Source organism: Dufourea novaeangliae, unplaced genomic scaffold, assembly GCF_001272555.1.
Source record: "Dufourea novaeangliae isolate 0120121106 unplaced genomic scaffold, ASM127255v1 scaffold112, whole genome shotgun sequence".
Taxonomy (NCBI): domain Eukaryota; kingdom Metazoa; phylum Arthropoda; class Insecta; order Hymenoptera; family Halictidae; genus Dufourea; species Dufourea novaeangliae.
Window position 1 is genome coordinate 173,211 of NW_015373993.1, and position 20,235 is coordinate 193,445.

The 20,235-nt window shown below is 39.2% G+C and overlaps 2 non-coding genes across 2 annotated transcripts; both read right to left on the reverse strand.

Annotated features, from left to right (window-relative positions):
* Positions 1 to 8,226: 8,226 nt before the first annotated feature.
* On the reverse strand, positions 8,227 to 8,299 carry Trnav-aac. The gene has a single exon. It is a non-coding gene; the product is annotated as a tRNA-Val (tRNA).
* A 546-nt stretch (positions 8,300 to 8,845) lies between these two features.
* Positions 8,846 to 8,918, reverse strand: Trnav-aac. The gene has a single exon. It is a non-coding gene; the product is annotated as a tRNA-Val (tRNA).
* Between the last annotated feature and the right edge of the window lie 11,317 nt (positions 8,919 to 20,235).

A 20,235-nucleotide genomic window follows, 5' to 3' on the forward strand; every position in this document is an offset into this window, starting at 1 on the left:
AGTATGTTTCGATACTTTCTCAACACAAATCATGAGTAAAATTATCGATATCTTGACGATATCGGTTTATCCTTAGTTGTTACGAATAGGGAATGGTAGAAATCTCTCGTATTAATAAAAGGAGAACTTGGTATTCATTTTCCTTCGATACAAGTAGGTATCCATACTTTTCTTCGATACCACTTATGAGTAAAAGTGTCGATACTTTCACGGTATCGGTTTATCCCCAGTTGTTACGAATAAGGAATGGTAGAAATCTCTCGTATTAATAAAAGGAGAACTTGGTATTCATTTTCCTTCGATACAAGTAGGTATCCATAGTTTTCTTCGATACCACTTATGAGTAAAAGTATCGATACCTTCACGGTATCGGTTTATCCCCAGTTGTTACGAATAAGGAATGGTAGAAATCTCTCATATTAATAAAGGAAGGAACTTTGTATTCATTTTCCTTCGATACAAGTAGGTATCCATACTTTTCTTCGATACCACTTATGAATAATAGTGTCGATACTTTCACGGGATCGGTTTATCCCCAGTTGTTACGAATAAGGAATGGTAGAAATCTCTCATATTAATAAAGGAAAGAACTTTGTATTCATTTTCCTTCGATACAGATAGGTATCGATACTTTTCTTCGATACAAGTAGGTTTCCACAATTTTTTTCGATACAAGTTACGAGTAACAGTATCGATACTACCTTGACACGGTATCAGTTTATCCCAACGTGTGACGCGACGCGAACAACGCCGATTGACCGTGGAGTCCCGCGAGTGCCGAGAGCGAAATAATGGCTCACGTGGTGGCCAGCGCGTCGTCAAGGTTTTACGAGCCGCGCGCTCGTTGGCCTGGAAAGGTAAAACCGATGCTTACCGACTTGCATCGATCGAATTTAACGCGTGTAACGAACGGGTTGAGGGCTCGGTTCGATTACGACCACCTTCTCGTGTTCTTTTTTTACTTTTCTTTCTTTTACTTTTTTTTTCTCTTCTGTCTGTTTTTTCACGCTTTCGATTCCGTCTCGATCGCGATCGGCCGACTTGGTTTCGATTTCCTCTCTTCCGTGTCTATGACAACGTTCGTTTTCACAAATAAAAATGCATTAATTTCGATAAATAACTTTTGCTAGTATTTGCTCATAAAAATATAACTTAATCAAACCTATGTTCTTCTATTTATTAAATGATAATAACAAATTTTCTTAGAAACAGATCTCTAAATGATCAAATAAAGTGTTCAGTTTTCATTTTTCTTCTTTGAATATACCTATATCTGAAAATATTATACTTTCGACATTATGCTTTCACTATCGTGCTGTTGGAAATCTATGCATTATCTAGTAATTGAATACATTTACTAGAAATAGTATGCATTCTTCTATTCGGTTCATACTTCCGCTAAAATCGTATTTAAATCCATACATTAACTAGTAACTGTACACATTTACTAAACTTCACGCTTTCACTGTGACATCTACACCCTTACGATCGAATATGCAGCTCGTCAGGAGAGAACAAAGATCGTGGAAGGAGTCAGAAGAGATCCTGCAGAATGGGCCCCACCTGTGGCACCCTGGGGCCCGCATTACGCAATCGCGATTACGCGATTTCCTATAAGTGTCAGATGCGTTCGATTGCGTTTAACATTTGAAGACTGCAAAAGCATTCGAAATCACTTATTCGTGAACTCTTATAACAATTATTAAAATATTATAAATAGACTGTGAATGTAGTATATATATATATGCATTTGTAGTGTTTCTTAAATTGTAAAATACAATGAAATAAATATATTGTTAAGGGTCCAATGATATTTATGTGTTACCATTAAAGCTACAGTAATATCTCGATGAGTGCAACGTACATGGATCCACTTTGGAGCATTCACGGGAAGGCAGAAAGATTTTCAGCCTCTCATAAATTTGTTTTTTTTACCGAAGTTGAGCCTCTGCTTAGCTTCTGTTTACTCTGTTTTGATTGGTCCCACAGGGGGACTCGTCCAGTGGGGGGAATAAGGCAGTTGCTCGTGTCACATTCATCGAGGAATTACTGTATATGCTTTTTGAGGTGTTTTTTGTAACAATTAAAGTCGAATTTTAAATGATAATAATATTAATTAATACTCGACACATATACCTGTTTAGAACGTATAGATTTCAGTTTGAAAAATTGGAAAAAATGTTGGTTAATTATATGAAAGGAACAAATACACATTTCCCCGTGACTGAAAAATATTAAACATTCATATGTTTTTTTTAATGAACGATATTAAAAAATTATAATGTTCACTCTAACTAATCAACATTTCTAATCAATGGCGCAAAAATTGTATATGAAACAAGAAATTGAAAGAAAAATCAATACTTAATCATTTGCTTGTTTTAATGAGTTAATTTATTAATTTATGTATAATGTTCATTTACTGGTGCATCAACCCCACAAGTCTTTGATAACGTGTCGCCTGACGCTGATAGGAAATTCCACATTTCACACCATTATACACACTTCCACGTAACTTTTCATCGCTCGATCTACCGTCGAGCGTTACGCGCGCCTCCGTTCCGCGGCGAAAAAAACCGGTTCCTCTGGAGAGCAAGAGACGCTCGAAAGCCGAAGCCGCGACGCGTGAAAAATATCGGCGATTCGAGATACACACGTGGTTCGTTGCATACCTTCTAGAGATGAGCAAATTCGTTATCTAGATAAAAATTTTCGAATAACGAATGAAAGATAAAAAAAGTACTTCGCCATCTTTAATAGCATAACCGTGCAAAATTTCAATTTTTACAATAACACAATACTTCTTCTCGAATAAGTAGGCACTTGCAGATTGAAGTTGAATTATTATTTTATTATAAAAATTGAAATTTCCACGTTTAAAAATTAAAAATGACGAAATACTTTTTTTATCTTTCATTCGTTATTCGAAACGTTTTATCTAGATAATGAATTTGCCTATCTTTGTAATAAATACAATATTAAAAATCGTCACGAAACTGTTTATAATTGATCCCAAGCATTGAACAGCGAGGTATTCAATTTTCAAATGTCAGTATTTAAATTTCTCAGGATGTAAATATCCCCCACAAAGCAGAGATGGGAAAAATTTTATTCGAATAATACATGATGCGAAGCAGAAGTATTCAAGATCGTCATCCTGACCTTTAAACAGTTCATCATTTTAAATAATTACTTACAAAGTGTCTACTCGTTCAAGAATAAATATTATTTTATTATAAAAATTAGAATTGCCACGTTCGATCACTGAAAAGTGACGAAATATTTTCTTCATCTTTTATTCGTTATTTGAAACTTTTTATCTAGATAATGAATTTGTCCATCTCTGCCACAAAGACTTCCTAAGAAATATAATACTTAAAAGCATCACAAAACGGTATACAATCGATTCCATCCTCGCCGATCCATCTCATTCTCTCGTTTTCACCATTTTGTCGGCATTCGACGAGTCCGTGGCCGCAACGATTTCCTTTTGCTCGTGGATCGTCGTTACGTTTATACGCCCGCGATGTTTTCCGTCATCGTCGAACCGGACAGGACTCTGTCGACTTCAAAAGAAGGGAATACACATTATCCTCTGGCAGTCAGCCAACGAAATCGGTCCACGGTTGGCTGCAGTCTGGGCTACAGTATGCGAGCGTGCAACTTATATCGCGAGATCCTAAGCGGGAATACTCCCATTCATTTTTCCCTCATGACTGGTGATTTTTGGCAGGTGTTTCCCATTGATCCTTTCGCGTCAAAGTCTACCGATTATTCTCTGCACTCTTGGAATCTCGAGGTTCTGACGTAGAATTGTCTTTTGTTTCGATAAAAGGATATTAGATCGATCGGAACTAACTTTCAGATCGTAGATATCGCAAGCAGAGATGGGCAAATTTATTATCTAGATAAAAAGTTTTGAATAACGATTAAAATAGATTATTATTATCATCGTGGACGTCCATTGCGATTGATAGTTATGTTTTTAAATTGAAAACAAAATGTAATACATTATTTTTATTCTGAAAACCGGTGCGAACATAAAAGAGTATGGTGCTCATTTTCTAATTAATAAAAATTAGAATCGTCTCTCAATTCCTATAATTTGACACTAGAACTATCAGCATTGAATGTATACATAATATGTAGTAAAATTTACCTGAATATTGTATAATATTAAATAAATCAATTTATCTTAATAATGTTTACCGGTTATCAAACAAAATGTTAATCGTTACAACGGTTATTTGTAACCAAAATAAAATTCTCGTCATCAATAATGGTTACGTTCAACCAAAAACAATTTCCATCATTGCTAATGATAATTCATAACTAAAAAAAATCATCGATAATTATCATTGATAACCAAACAAAATTTTAATCATTTATAATAGTTATTCGTAACCAAAATAAAATTCTCGTCATCGATAATGGTTACGTTCAACCAAAAACAATTTCCATCATTGCTAATGAGATTATTCGTAACTAAAAAAAATCATCGATAATAATCATTGATAACCAACCAAAATTTTAATCATTTATAATAGTTATTCGTAACCAAAATAAAATTCTCGTCATCGGTAATGGTTACGTTCAACCAAAAACAATTTCAATCATTGCTAATGATAATTCATAACTAAAAAAAAATCATCGATAATAATCATTGATAACCAACCAAAATTTTAATCATTTATAATAGTTATTCGTAACCAAAATAAAATTCTCGTCATCGATAATGGTTACGTTCAACCAAAAACAATTTCCATTATTGCTAATGAGATAATTCGTAACTAAAAAAAATCATCGATAATTATCATAGGTAACTAAACAAAATTTTAATCATTTATAATGGTTATCCATAACCAAAATCATTTACAAAAAGATATTAACTCTTATACCGTCACTTTTTAAATTGTGGTTATAACAGTTAGGGTTTCTGCCAGGAATCCCTTCGACCTGGTTCACGTTGTCCTACCAGCCTGGTCCCTGGTATCGGATTGTCCTCGTTTCGACGACAGAAAACCGTCCGAACCGACGAATAAGCTTGTTGGAAGCGGGATAGGCTAATCTTATCCGGTACACGAGCGACTACCGGTCCGAACAGCCGCGCCTACCAGGCTCTTTTATTGCCCCCGAGGTTTCACTCGGCTCGTCGACCGGCCGCAATATGGTGACCGGCCCTCACCGGCGCCAACAAGCATCGATTCCACGCGTGGGCCAGGACGTCGGGATTATCGATCGCGCCCATGCACCGTTTCTCACCTCCTTCGACGCTTCTCGATCCCTCCACGTGGACACACGTGTCCCTTCTTCCTCCTAGAAATACGCGAAACGTTCAACTATATTTTCCCGACGTGGTCGATAATTGTCTGGATCGATTGACAGAGCTGAACATCAGGTACTGTTTTGTGTGGAATGTGGATCTTCGCGGGATTTTGTGGTCTGACGAGAATTTTTTTAGAATTTCATGGAATTTTGGTTCCTTTTGTTTTTTAGAAACGTAGATAATATGATTCATTCCCTTTTAATATAGTCGATTGTGTTGTAGATTAGAGGGAGTTGAGTGAATTTGATAATCTTTCTTGTGGAAAGAGGATCTTTGAAGCATCTTGGGCCTGTTGAGTTGTTTGCGATGTTTTCTGAGATCTTCACGAAACTGTGGTCTTTAATATCTGCTACAAAAAACATATTTTCCCTTTTAATATAGTTGATAGTGTTGTAGATTGGAGGAGGAAGTTTAGTATTTGATAATCTTTCTTGTGGAAAGAGGATCTTTGCAGCATTTTGAGTCTGTTGAGTTCTTTGCGATGTTTTTTGAGATCTTAAATCTCTAATATCCTCTACAAACGTAGAAAATATTTCTCCTTCCCTTTTAATACAATCGATAGTATTATTAATTGCAGCAGAATTGTGATTATCCGAGAATCCTCTTATAGAATAATGATCTTTGCAGAATCGTTGGGTCTGTCCAGTGCTTCACGCTGTTTTCTTATATCTCCGTGGAACCTTAAACTCCTGTATTTTTTAAAAACGTAGAAAATACTTTTCTTCCTCTTTTAACATAATCGACGATACTATAAATTGAAGGATAGAGCTGAGTCTCTGACAATCTTTAAATTAAACAAGACACTAACCCCCACCACCCTTATCTTTTTTTTTTTCTTCTCGCGGAATAAGGAATAAGGTAAGAAACAGTTCATCGAGCGCAGCTCCGTAAATTCGCGTTTTATCGTCCTCGTACGCGTGTGGCTCCGCGTCTATCGGCGTCCACAAATCGTCGCGGTCGAATTGATAAAAACAGGGCCCATTCCCGGCGTTGGTTTATTAAGATCGTGGCGCGATATTTCCAGGACGGGCGCCGAGCCGACACACCGTCGACACGATCGGAGGCGTAATCGAGCCCCGAAGAACGCGTAACTCTTTGATAAGGAGGGAAACGTTTCGCGAATGTCGTCGTCGGGGAAATCGATAAGCGACCAGTGTGCACTTCGGTTTCGTCCGTCGCCAATACGTCCTCTGGAATCGTATAATACACTCCCCGCCATTCATAAAATATTCCCGTCGAAAAGGAAAAAAAATGTTCTCATTTTTGTGCATTCCATTTCGGGAGTTTTCTAATTAATGATCGTGAAATTTGTTTGTTTAGTTAGTTAACAGACATAACAATTAAATTTGATTTCCTTGGATATTACTGTGAAGGAAACCTGTATGTACAAGTGCATTAGGTAAATGTCCCTAATTGTGTCACTTTATTTATTCTACTTCATAAAAACGTAATGTACAGACTCCTCTCGATTATTGTCGCAAAACCGGGTCTGCGCTGGGACAATAATCTTATAGGAAGAAATGTTTCAGATTTCAGAAGGGATGTTGAATAATACTATGTTCCAAATTGAGGCGATTTTTAGGTTAAACAACACGCAAAACGATTAAACGACATCTACCCTACTTAGGAATAGAAATTTGTCATTTTTTGGGTAGGATAAAGTGTGGATAAGTTTTGGGTCAGTTTTCAATTAATTTGTAGTTGTGATTAAAATAAAAGAGAAATACGTTTTAAATCTGAAGAATTATAATCAATAAGGTTTTACGAACTTAATCGAGAAGAGTCTGTATTCGAGTTCGGGACAATAATCGAGAGGAGTCTGTATTCGAGAGTGTCTCGCCATTTTATTTCACTTCAGCTCGTTAACTTTTTCCGATTCTCTTTCGCCACGATCACAGTTAATCATTCCACGACCCGTATACATATATCTCTGGCGTATGAGCGACAGAGAGAGAGAGAGAGAGAGAGAGAGAGAGAGAGAGAGAGAGAGAGAAAGAGAAAAAGGCCTCGAAATAACGTGCGATGACCTCGATATGCCAGAGCCCACGATGTCGGTGATTCGCTGTTTGGCTCGCGGCCCGATTTTTCTTCCGATATCTTTCCGCTGCTCCCTCGAAAACCACCCCCCGTTCCACCCCTCCGCCCTAACTTGTTCGCCGCGATTGCACGTTCCCTCGAAAACCAAGCTCGAGTAAATGCTGCCCCGTATTTCGCCGTGGCATTGATTCGCGATAATAAAGAAGCCGTTTTTTGTCCGCAGCTCACAGAGTCCCGCCGCCTAGTGAACTCGCTAACGTTTCGAATGTTTTTGTTTCGATTGTTCAAGCCCGAACGGCGAAGGAAGTGGAATGTTGTTGACGAGATGTTGTTAGAGTTATTTCTTCGGGGAAATCGGAGGGGAAAAAAATGCTTTTTGTTTCATGTTCGAGAATAGGACGTTTTACGCCCTATAATTTAGGGAGTGAGTTCTCGATATCCCTATTTCTGTTCAATATTTTGTATTTGCAGTGGGATTTAAATGGTTCGGTGATAATAGTGGGTGTAGAATATTGTTAGTACACGGTTAAGTTAATTTTTCATGGGAGATTGAGGATCGAGAAATAGTTCCAATGTAAGAATTGTTTACAATTCTTCAATTACCATTTCTATTGAAAGTTGTTAGCATGAAGTTACGTTAATTGATTACAAAAAATTCGGAACGAGACGATAATATTCTCAGCAAAGAATCGGAAAGGGAACAAAATGGGTCTAGAACTCTGTAAATCATTCGTGTCTCTGTCCTAAGTGAATATTTTTTATTTGTAACGTTTTCACCTTTTACGTGTAAAATAATGTGAGGAGCGTGTTGATACAAAAAATTTCGATAATTTTTTAACGATAAATTCAGTGTAAAAAGTAATTGTTTCCGCCCGGGATCGAACCGGGGACCTTCCGCGTGTTAGGCGGATGTGATAACCACTACACCACGGAAACACTGTGATGAACGTTCTCCTTAATTATGTAATTATACCACTAGTATGACATCGTTATTTAATATAGGAATGTATTGTACATTTCACGCCATTAAAATGCCTATAATATATTACTAGCTCTAAATTAGATTGACGTGAAATCCAACTTAGGAAACGGTAAAATATTAACGATTCAGATAATTCCCATATCGAATTAAACAATACTAGAATTGTTAAAAGATCGCAGAAATATTACACGTTCATAAATCTACGACAAAATATTCAAAACAAATCGAGGATGATTCCTACAACTGACGGCTAAAAACATTCATGAAATATTGATTTTATATTAATCGAGGCTTAAACAGTTTTCCAATATTTATAAGTGATCGATGAAATATGAATTAATGGCAAGGGGACAATATCCAAAATGGTAAAAATGAAAATTCTATAGTGATTGTTCGATGAATCGAGTAACCCGAAGCGTGATTGAATCTAATTAATATTTTGCAATCGGTTTCGATCCGTCCAGACGTAGGTGGTAAAAAAGATTATAAAAAAAAATAAATGTTTCCGCCCGGGATCGAACCGGGGACCTTCCGCGTGTTAGGCGGATGTGATAACCACTACACCACGGAAACGTTGTGATTGCCATTCGCCAAGAGTGGTTCGGATTTAGCCGCTGCGTGCACGTTGATTGCATAAACAATACGTATATGATTGATTGTAACAATCATTGCGCATAAATTATTCTTAACGGATTCGTAGAACCGACTGAAAGAAATTACAAAGGTAAATTTAACATAACAAGTTGCTTTTTTTGCTGATAATATTAAATAACGCTAGTCAGTGAGAAATATTTAATCCTTTCATGTTCTGAATGTTTTTAATAGCAAACCTTTTTTTTTTTAAATTAATAAAATATTGTCTTTAACAAAATACCATCTAAACAGTATACTGAGTTAAAATGTGCAATCAAATTTTTCTTAGTTTACTCTTAAAATGAAATTCGGGTCTAAAATGGTTGAATAATTTTTTAATTTAGAATGTTATGAAATATAATTTCTGATTATAATTGAATTTTGTAATTTAACGGTGGTGCCCCAGATTTTGGTTTGTTTCAAGCATTTTGTCGATAATTTCGGAATATTTTTAAACATAACTGGTCTCTTGAATATTCATGAAATCCGATTGGTTGATAGTGAGTAGAGATTCGATGAAATTACTATTTAAATTAAAAACTGAAAACTTATCACTCGGTGGACATTTCTAACCGACATTTGTTCTTATAAATCAACGATTAACCTTCTGTGAAAATACATATAAAAAACTGTTATGCACTTACTGAATGATTGGTCCAATCTCCTTTATTGTCGATTATGGTAACGTTTCGCCATGTTTTCTACTAACTTTCCACTAACTTTCCACTAACGTCATATTTTCCGAATATGATTGACTTTCATTTTTCAGCTTCGAAATACACGCTTTCATCGAAGCTTCTGCTTCATTCTACTTTGCAATGAGATTTCCATCCGAACGCTAACACGGTCAAAACACGACTGCGGTGTTTAGGGTCGTTACCTTTTTCAGGTACCCAATTGTCGGTGGATTCCTCGAACCAACGTTTGACCAATGACAATAGATTCTTCCCGTACAATTTAATCAAATCCCATGCGCGTTTAAATTGTCAGTAGATACACATAAAATTCCGGTACCACCTAACCCCAAACATGCACCTATTTTTTTACCCTTTCGATGTTTAGACTGTCTGTCCTGCCCCAAAATGTTTGTTCTGTTATTCCTTAGTTTATATCACACGAAAGATAGGAACATAAACAATTCTATTCCTATTGAGAAAATAGTCGAATTTTTCTGTATTCGAATATTCGAATACTTCAGTTGTTCGATTCTTCTCGAATATCAGAGTATCCGAATACTATTCGAATATTTAAGTATTCGTATAATAGTATCCGAATACTTAAATATTCGAATAGTATATGAATAATTAAATATTCGAATAGTATCCGAATACTTAAATATTCGAATAGTATATGAATACTTAAATATTCGAATAGTATCCGAATACTTAAATATTCGAATAGTATCCGAATACTCGAGTATTCGATACTCCTACTTCTTGTCTTCACGAATCACTTTACAAAATGTCATTTTCCATAAAAATCCGCAGTCTAATAATAACATATTTATTATTCGAGCATAAATAACATTACAAATTGTTGAGGTATTCGTCATTCGAATACTTTATTAAATGCTTTTCGCCTATCACTGGTCGTGCGGAGAAATAAATTCCCTGGCGTGGGCCGATTAATTAAGCCGATGATTCGGACGCGTGGTAGTCGCGTGTCATTCGACAAGCGGTGCAGGCATCGTAAATCGAAGATCCACCCGCCGGGGCCGGCCAATCAGCGTCTAGCACGAAATCGCCGTCGTGCCGCCGTCGCCGCAATACCCTGCGGAACCAGCAGCCTCGTCCTGCTCCTCTGATCCTTTCACGAGCCTTCTATTGTCCTTGATGCTACTCGACTCCCACGCCTTCGTCCCGAAAACCTACCGACGTGTCCTGGTCCGGCCCCCACCCTCCTCTTACCCTGCCCCCATTACACCATCCCCTCTACCCGCCATCCAAGAAGGATCCTTGGACGGGCGGAAAGGATCCTTCCAAGGAAAATGTGTGTTCCTTGCTCGTGGTCTCCTGGTAAATATTGGCTCGTGCTCGGAACGAACCGAGACAGCGGAAATTTCATTTCTTATGTATACTACGAGCAAACTCGGCTTCCACTAGGGGAAAAAGTCACGTAAGAGAAGGACCTTCTACTACTTCGTAAATTGATTTCAAATACTAAAATAAATGTTAAATCGAATGTTAATTTGATATATATTTCAATAATTCCAAATACCTAGGGTAGGAGGCCCTTTCCCTGCGTTACCTTTTTCCACTAGGGGAAAAAGCGACATAGGAGAAAGGCCTCCTACCACTTGGTAAATGGATGTCAAGTACTGAAATAAATGTTAAAATGCATGTTAATTTGGCACAAAAGAATTCTGAATTCAAATGGTAGAAGGCCCTTTCCCTAGGCCAATTTTTCCCCTAACGCACTACATAAGAATCGAAAATGTTAGGGCGGTTTTATAATTATGCCACGCAGTATATAACGCATGTCAAAAATCGCAAAATCAAAATTACCCTACAATCATCTTTCAGATGTCGATGGCTACTCCCTTTGGGTCCTCTAGCGAGAATACCACTCTGCATAATATAGTTTCGCAAAATTCTTGTGGTCCACGATCGGAATCATAGACACCAAGTTCTTTTTGTATTCTCTGTCAGAAGTATCGTGTAAGTGTAACCTCGACGAGACAATAAATTAGCTCGTCTGGGGTTCGAGCAGCCAAGCGGAATGCTGGCAGGAAGGTCGAGGACACGATGGATTTCTAGGTGGAGGGAATTATCCCGCGGAAGGATGCACGCCGCCTGGAGGATCGATATTGCTCGACGACGCGAAAAATTATTAATACCAGCCCGCTCGTACGATTCCATGGCACGATTCTCTGCTTAGATTCCGAAGGCTGATCCCGAGAGCTGTTCACCGATCATTGAGAATACCGAGGAATCGCTAATCGGAATCACTTGACTGTACTCCAAAGCGGTGATGTTTAAAAATAATAGAAACCAGACTGTTCAAAACATAAAATCATTCGAAACATAAATCAAGTTAAAACATAGTTTCCAAACTGTTCAAAAGCAGACTAGAACCGATATTTGGGTACGTCGCTTATTAGCGCCGTGGGTCTACCAGCTAACAAACGTGGATCTTACTAATTAGCGCTCGGCTGGTTAGCTTTCGTTTCTCAGAACGTCCGGAAAGAATCCAAGTTCACTTTACATTCGTACGATTCGAAAACCTCTTCTAGTCCCTGGTCATCGAAGACACGAAAGATCGTTTACTAAAGCCGAACCGGACCCATGTAGATTTAAACAATTTATATTTGTAATAACAAGTTGAATAACAATTCAGGCAAATGTATGTTTTGTAATGTAAATACCTAATCAACTCACACAACATCAAGATTGACATTCATCTGCATGGATTTGTGTTTTACGGTTAGGTGAGTCAGTTAACCAAGAAAGACGAGTTAACTCGTCGCTCGAATATGCTTCTATACAGATTAAAACAATTTAACTCGTCGAGAAATACAAAAAAATTGTTGGAAAGTTTGATTTTATGAAGTTATATTTTTTTTTAGACGACGAGTTAACTCGTCGCTACCTGTGAAAAATTTCTTTCGTTACCAAACATTGTTTTCATTTGTGGTGGTGTCGACGTTCAAGTTCGAGAAGGCTCCCAATGGGTAAAAAAATGGTACGAGGCTCGAAGACGAGTTAACTCGTCACTAATTGTGAAAAATTTCTCTCATTGCCAAACATTATTTTCATTTGTGATGGCGTCGACGTCGAGGTTCGAGAAGGCTCCCAATAGGTTCAAATAATGATAGGAGGTTCGAGAACGAATTAACTCGTCGTTAATTCGGAAAAATTGTGTTCGTTACCAAACATTGTTTTCATTTGTGGTGGTGTCGATGTTCAAGTTCGAAAAGATTCCCAATGGGTTGAAAAATAGTACGAGGCTAGAAGACGAGTTAACTCGTCACTAATTGTGAAAAATTTCTCTCGTAGCAAAACATTGTTTTCGTTTGTGGCTGCCTCGGCATTTCGGTTCGAGAAGTTGCCCAGTCAATAGGTTAAGCATTGGAACGAAAGGCTCGTTCGCCGAATTTCCGAATGATTGGTAAAGGGGAACGGGAGAATAAAAAGAGGAAACAGGGGGTGGAATAAGCGCCGGCGCCAAACCAGTCGGTCGACAAACAGCCTAACGTATCGTCGGGCCACCCCTCTCGGCCGCCGTGAAACCCCCGTGAAGCCCAATGAAATAAAACGCAACAGGGGTTGACTGGCGTTCGTGGGGAGGTTGCTCTGAACGGGGATCCGCGGAGAAGTCGAACAAGCATTAACCCTTGAAAGGCCATGGTGAGTAGACTACGGATTTTATACATTTTATAGGCTATAGAACTCTGTCGAATATAGTAAAAAATAAAACTAGTTGTCAATTTCATTCTAACCTAACAAGATCTTTATGGGAAGACAAAAAGTCCTATTTGTGTCCTTATCTACAGGAATTACCTTGTAAAATGTTATTTTCCATGGAGATCTACAATTTTTTATTTCATTCTAACCCCATAAAGCTACGTCTACACTAAATACCATAACAAGTGTATGCAGTGAAGTTATGAAACTTATTAGGAAAATAGAAAGAAAAATTGTTTTACAACATTATGTCACGTAACGTTTCTCGTGTTACGTATCAAGTTATATGTTACAGTGATTCCTCGGTGAATGCGACACGATCAACGGCGTTATTCTCACCACTGTGGGAGTCTCTCTCTGCAGAGGCTCGGCTTCGTGCAAAAAAAAAAACAAATTTATGAGGGGCTGAAAACCGTTCTGTCTTGCCATGAATGCTCATCGAGACGTTACTGTATCCATCAAGTGTGACGTCGTTATTAATAATGGGATTCGAAATGCTATACCAACTTATCGACAGAGTCGTCCAAAAGGTTTAATCTTTGGACAAGTTACAAAAACATAAAGTATATCATGTTGTTAATATTTTATTAAAAATTTCCTATCGCGACTAATTCCATACTGTATAATATATTGATGTAACTGTTTCTAATCTTATTTTCATTAATTGTTATGTACGTATACTGGGTTTATACCCATAAAATAACTAAATAAATAAATAAATGTCCATACAACAGTTTGTTACGTTACACTGTTTTGCTGTACAGTGTAGACGCAGCTTAAGGTACCTACGAAAGATAAACATCATTTTTTAATCTCGGATCAAAAGATGATCGTAACGATCAAAGTATCGAATGGACAATTACGTGGAACACCGATGATCAAGATTCCAGGATCGATCGCACGCCGACCCAATTCGTCGAAGTCCCGCGAATTCGTCGAGCAAAAACGACCCAGGAACGCGCCTGCCCCGCTGCTGGTCTTTCGTTCGTTTCGTCCGGCGTTCCTCCTTGGATCGTTTCCAGAAGTGATTTGCATCTAACGAAGCCACTTTGTTCTCGCGCGACGTAGCCTTTCCACGGCGAGCGGCCCACGTAAATATTGAAAGCTCGTGGAACGACGGGACGGGGAACGGAAGGAGGAACGGGTCGCGGAGAGACGACAGTGTCGTAGCGTGTGCCAAGAAACGTCCCCCTTCCAACTACCCTATCCCGAATAATTAAAGGACCGTAAAATGTTAAGCTGATAAGACATAAACGGGGTTACGTGTAACACATGAAATGTCCGTTTTTTTTTCTCCACAGTTCTTGAGGAACCTTCAATTTTTGAATGTCTTCGTTTTACAAAATTCTTTTGCAGTCCCTGGTGAAAAAATTGGGACCACCGTAATTTTCCAAATTTTTCGCCGTAATCGTAGAACTAAGGCCAGAACGGATTTTAATAATAATTTTTATTGACTACTAAAGTATACTTACATATATATATTAGCATACAAACGTATTAATAATTTGTGTTTCTGGCATAGTCCTTATGAATTCCTTGATCGTATCCATTATTTTGGGATGGTTTTGCCAAATATCCAGAATTAATTTTTTTAAATCATTTATTGAAAACAAAATTTTTTCTAATATAAAAAAAGAACGTTTCAGTTTTTTTGCGTGAATTAATGATCTGTTAAAGAAAAAGATAGGTATCCATTTAAACAAACGAACTTGACCTTCGAATGACCTTCAGAACATTGATCGGATTAAAAATAAATAATGTCAATCTCTTTCCCCCTCAAAACCAAACAACTTTCGTCTAAAATACTGTTTTATGAAATACTTTGTTTTTTTTTATATTTCCTTGAGTTAACTTAAATGCGCGCCCTGTATATGAACGTACTTTGGTAGTCAATAAAAATTATTATTGAAATACGTTCTGGTCTTTCAATTCTACGATTACCGCGAAAAATTTGGAAAATCATGCGTGGCGCTAATTTTTTAGCCAGGAACTGTAGATGGGCAATAAAGAGGCGTTGGATGCTTGGATTGAAACAAAGATGGAAAAGCCACAACCACCGGAAGTTACGCCACTGTTCCGGCCGCGCTCGCCCGACAGACTCATTAAAATCGTGCGCCAGCGTTTCCTCGGGAAAAAAAGAGGGTTGAAACTAAGGGAGGTAAACAGGGTGAACGGGTGTAGTCGATGAACCGAGGAGGATCTTCAACCACGGAACGTCAGAAGAAAGACGGATGATAGAGAATCGTTGATAAAAAGGAAGAAAGATGCAGACCATCAAAGTGCTTACGCTGATATTACCGAACGGCCGATCACTGTCACCGTTGTTTCTGGTAATTTATGCTTCTTCAACACCCACGACTATGGCCAGTATACAGGATGAATCGACCTCGAGCGATCGTTTCAGAGCGTTTGAGAACGTGAATCGGGGTTGCTCGTTAGCGGCTCGTTAGGCTAGCTCCCACAGGAAAATCCTTAATTACGACGATCGAGGCCTGATACGCGATCGCCAATCCCCTGTGCTTCAGGGATCTCTAAACCCACAACCTGAATCCGGTTGTTTGGAAGCAATCTGTCCATCGTACTTGAAGAGAAATTGACGCCGTGGAGCGGACAGAAACTTGTTTTGTCGCTTCTGATATCTTCGGGAAGTACCCCTGATATTATGCCTGGCGATCAGAGGAGGCCATTAACACGCTGAATGCCACGGTGGTCATCGATGATTGACGTCATTAAATTGCACGAAGAAACATTGAATTTATGAATAGGTACAATGAACAGTTTATCAATGCGATTGGTAGTAGAGTATTAACCCCTTGCCATACGATTTCTTTTACGACCCGACTCTCAAGAATTACTTTATCGTTAATATTTTCCTAGATACAAAAGGAATTCTATTTTTATGACATGTGTCACATTTATTCTATGTTTACTAAATTCCGTTTGAAATAGTTATCACGTGTCGATGTTGTAAGGCAAGAGGTTAATGAAAGTAAGGTGTGTTCAAGTCATTGATCTCTATATATGGAACGATAACTGTAAGTACAGATGCCTCTCGATTATTGTCCGAATGTAGTATGAACGATTTCTATTCAGCGGGATCTAGAAAGAAAAAAAGAAGAAATGAGATCAAATGAAGGAAATGGACAAAGGTGTAATGGGAATCGTTGTCCATGTGACTATATTCGATGGGTCGCCGAAGACCCAGCTATAGGAAGTATAAACGATTTCTATTCAGCGGGATCCAGAAAGAAAAAAAGAAGAAATGAGATCAAATGAAGGAAATGAACAAATGTGTAATGGGAATCGTTGTCCATGTGACTATATTCGATGGGTCGCCGACGACCCAGCCATATGAAGTATAAACGATTTCTATTCAGCGGGATCCAGAAAGAAAAAATTGAAGAAATGAGATCAAATGAAGGAAATGGACAAAGGTGTAATGGGAACCGTACGGTTCCAGGTGAAAGCGGCTAAAGGCAATTCTGCACGTACACGACATGGCAGATTGCTCGGTTTGCTGGGCGGCGGCATGGCCTGAATCCGGAACGAGACTCTCCTCTCGACAAATGTAAAGCAACGTTTTCGCCGGTCGTTAATGCCTCGTATTGTTGTCGGTACGCGGGCCAAGCTTTCCTCCCGGATTCGATGGCGTTTCTCTGGCGGCTCTCCGCTCCGTTCCGCGCGTTTATAGCGATGCGATTTGAATTACCGTTAACGTTTCCCGGCCGAACACGGAATGGGCACTTGGGTCACGTCGAGTAAATGATATTCCGTGGTGCCCTGTAGCTTCGCCGATCCCTCCAGCAGGATGATCGATCGCTATTGGGATTCGTGAACGGATGCAGTCGTGGTGGTTCGCGAGTGAATATCTGTACGGGTCGTTTCGTGCGATGAAATTTTATTAGAGCCAGAGTATGGAAAATATATTCGGTTTTTTGTGTGTGTGGGTTTCCGTAGAAACAAAATCACAATATCAATATGTCTCAGGAACTATCAAAATGTCGTCAGAATTATCGTGTGTTCTGCGAGTAAGTCTCTTACGCTAAATCATTTTTCTTCGAAACATTTCCCCCTTATTTCCATGGTCACAAAGATCTTGTCAATGTTTCCTGTTGATATTTGTATACTAAAAGCCAAATAAGACCATAACTGCAAAACGACGAATTTCGATTTTCTTTGGGTATATTCCTCTCTCATTTAGTATCTTTGGAATAGAGTAGAATTTTTAAAAAATTCTTATACCACGAGAAACCTTGATTATTGGAAAGCATAATCAAACTTTAAAACTTAGAATACCTATATATGATAGATGGAATTTGTGTATAAAGATGGAAGGAGAGGACTGTTGGTCGATTGACATTTCTTTTAGAACAGTTGTTACATTCGTCATGTGTTACATTTCGAGAAATCCTAATTCGTAATCCTTGCAATTCATAGGTCACTTCGAGAAAGATAATCGGGCGGAACAAGCAACACAAACGGGGGAATTTACGCGTATGTTCTCTCTAAGCAGAGAGAAAGAGAGGGACGAGGCTCGGAGTCGCCCTCCGGCCGGTCCAGGACCGAAATAACCGAGATTTATTTCGCGAGGGTCCGCTAAATCCTGTTAAGCGCTCGTACGCTCTCACCCGCGGACGACTTAACACCGTTCATGCGTTAGCGTGAACACAGAACGAGGATCGTGGACCCCGCGTGGATCATTGATTGCCCGACCACTGCCCGATGAATTACCGGAATTTACCGGACTCGAATTAACATTGGTCTTTTATTTATTTATGTCATAAGAAAGGCCTGGACGAGTCCTCAAATGTAGGACCCCCAAAAGTAAGATCCTGCCAAATGTAGGACCCCCAAATATAGGACCTCCAAATGTAGGATCCTCAAATGTAGGACTCCCAAAAGTAGGATCCTCCCAAATGTAGGACTCCCAAAAGTAGGATCCTCCCAAATGTAGGACCCCCAAAATATAGGACCCCCAAATATAGGACCCCCAAATGTAGGACTCTCAAATATAGGACCCCCAAATGTAGGACCCCCAAATGTGGGACCCCTATATATAAGATCCCCAAATGTAGGACCTCTAAATATAGGACCCCAAAATGAAGGACCCCTAAATGTAAGACCCCCAAATGTAGGACCCCTAAATATAGAACCCCCAAATATAGGACCCCCAAATGTAGGAGCGTTAGAAAGATGAGAGGGCCCAAGTGGGATTCGAACTCATAACCCCCGGCCTAAAACCAAAGACTCAACACTTTCGATGGGCCAAGGTTGTATTATCGTTGTAAATTTCTCGTTAATTAACCAACTATAATAATTATTGGATATTCGTTCGCAAATTGTCATAACATTTCTACTTCTTAGGTCTTATTTTTGGAATTAGTAGGCAAAAATACTAACTATATCCCAACTAACTCTCAACTGTTGGCCATCGTTGGCCAACCATAAATGCTATTAGGGCAGTCCAAGCTGAATCAAGTCCAGCCCATCACGAATTCGATGACGCTGGTGTGAAACGAAATCGAATGCACGGTGGACGGAAACAGCACCGCGGGTATAGTATACAAAGTGTTGCCGGTTTATTCTTAGGTTCACGTCGCGTCCCCTCTTCTAATAGGCCGACTCGTAATGACCGCGGATCCGTCGCGTATATACACGACCGATAACTCATCGCTCGGCGTGACTTTTAATGCCGCGCAGCAGGCTCGCGAGGACGATCGTCGTAAAAAAAAAAAAAAAAAACGAGTAGAGAAAACCGTCGACGGTGGCCGATTATCGCGGATTCCATGCCCGGTTAAGGCCCGTTTACACGTTCAAGGAACTTGCGCATACTGACTTTTGCAATTCGCCTCTGATAGCATGTTATATGCTAATTTCGAGAAAATTCCCAGGAGTCAATGTCCCTAATTCTAATCATGTAAGAGTTCTGCTATCGCAGAAATTAATTTTTATTATTTATTTATGCATAATCTGCTTTTATCGTTATGAGTTTTAGTGTTAATCAAGAACCACCAATCACACAATATGACGTCAGAAAATGAAAGGAAAAAGAACAGTAAAACGGTAGACAGAACGTGTAATACACAAGTCAATCTGCGTAAATTATTCGAACGTGTAAACGGGCCTTTAGACACGGCGAGGGTCGCGAGTATGTATGTACCTGTCTGCCCCCCTCCTCTCAGTGAACGATCAATTTGTCGCGATAAAAGTTTCTCGGCCACCAGCACGGAAATCAATTCCCCGTCCGACGGTTGCAATCAACTAGTCGAGCTTATGCACGCGCGCCGACGCGTTTATTGGTAATTAATCGCGGCGCCATTGAGAGAGGAGAGGGGGGGGGGGTTGGCGGCAAGTAGACGCGTAGGCGAGCCTCGCGGGAGTCCGATTGATGGTTAATCAACAATTAATTATATAGAAATCTCTCGCGGCCGACGCGGTTCGTCTTTGTCGGATAGATCGAGTCGACCAACGATCCGCGTCGATTAACCCGAGCGAGGCTATTAATACACGTTCGATGGTCTTGTCGGGTTTTGACGGAAGTTACCGATCGGTTGTACGGTTTTACGGGTAATAACCGAGCATGATGGTTCGGACGATCGGTACGGGATATTGATTGAGCCTCGGGAGAGACTGCTAATTATTCGACCGCTTTATGGATAGCTTCTGTCCCGTCTTTCGTTCTGGTTTCGGGGTTCGGTAATTTTACAGTTGGATCGGTATTACTGTCTTACAAGGGAAGGCACAGAAGTGACACCCTTCAATCTTGATGAAACTTCGTATGTCGGTTAAGCAGTCAGAAATAAGGGATACGTATTTTTTTTTATCGGCTGAGACGCGACTTTAAGGGTTGAAAC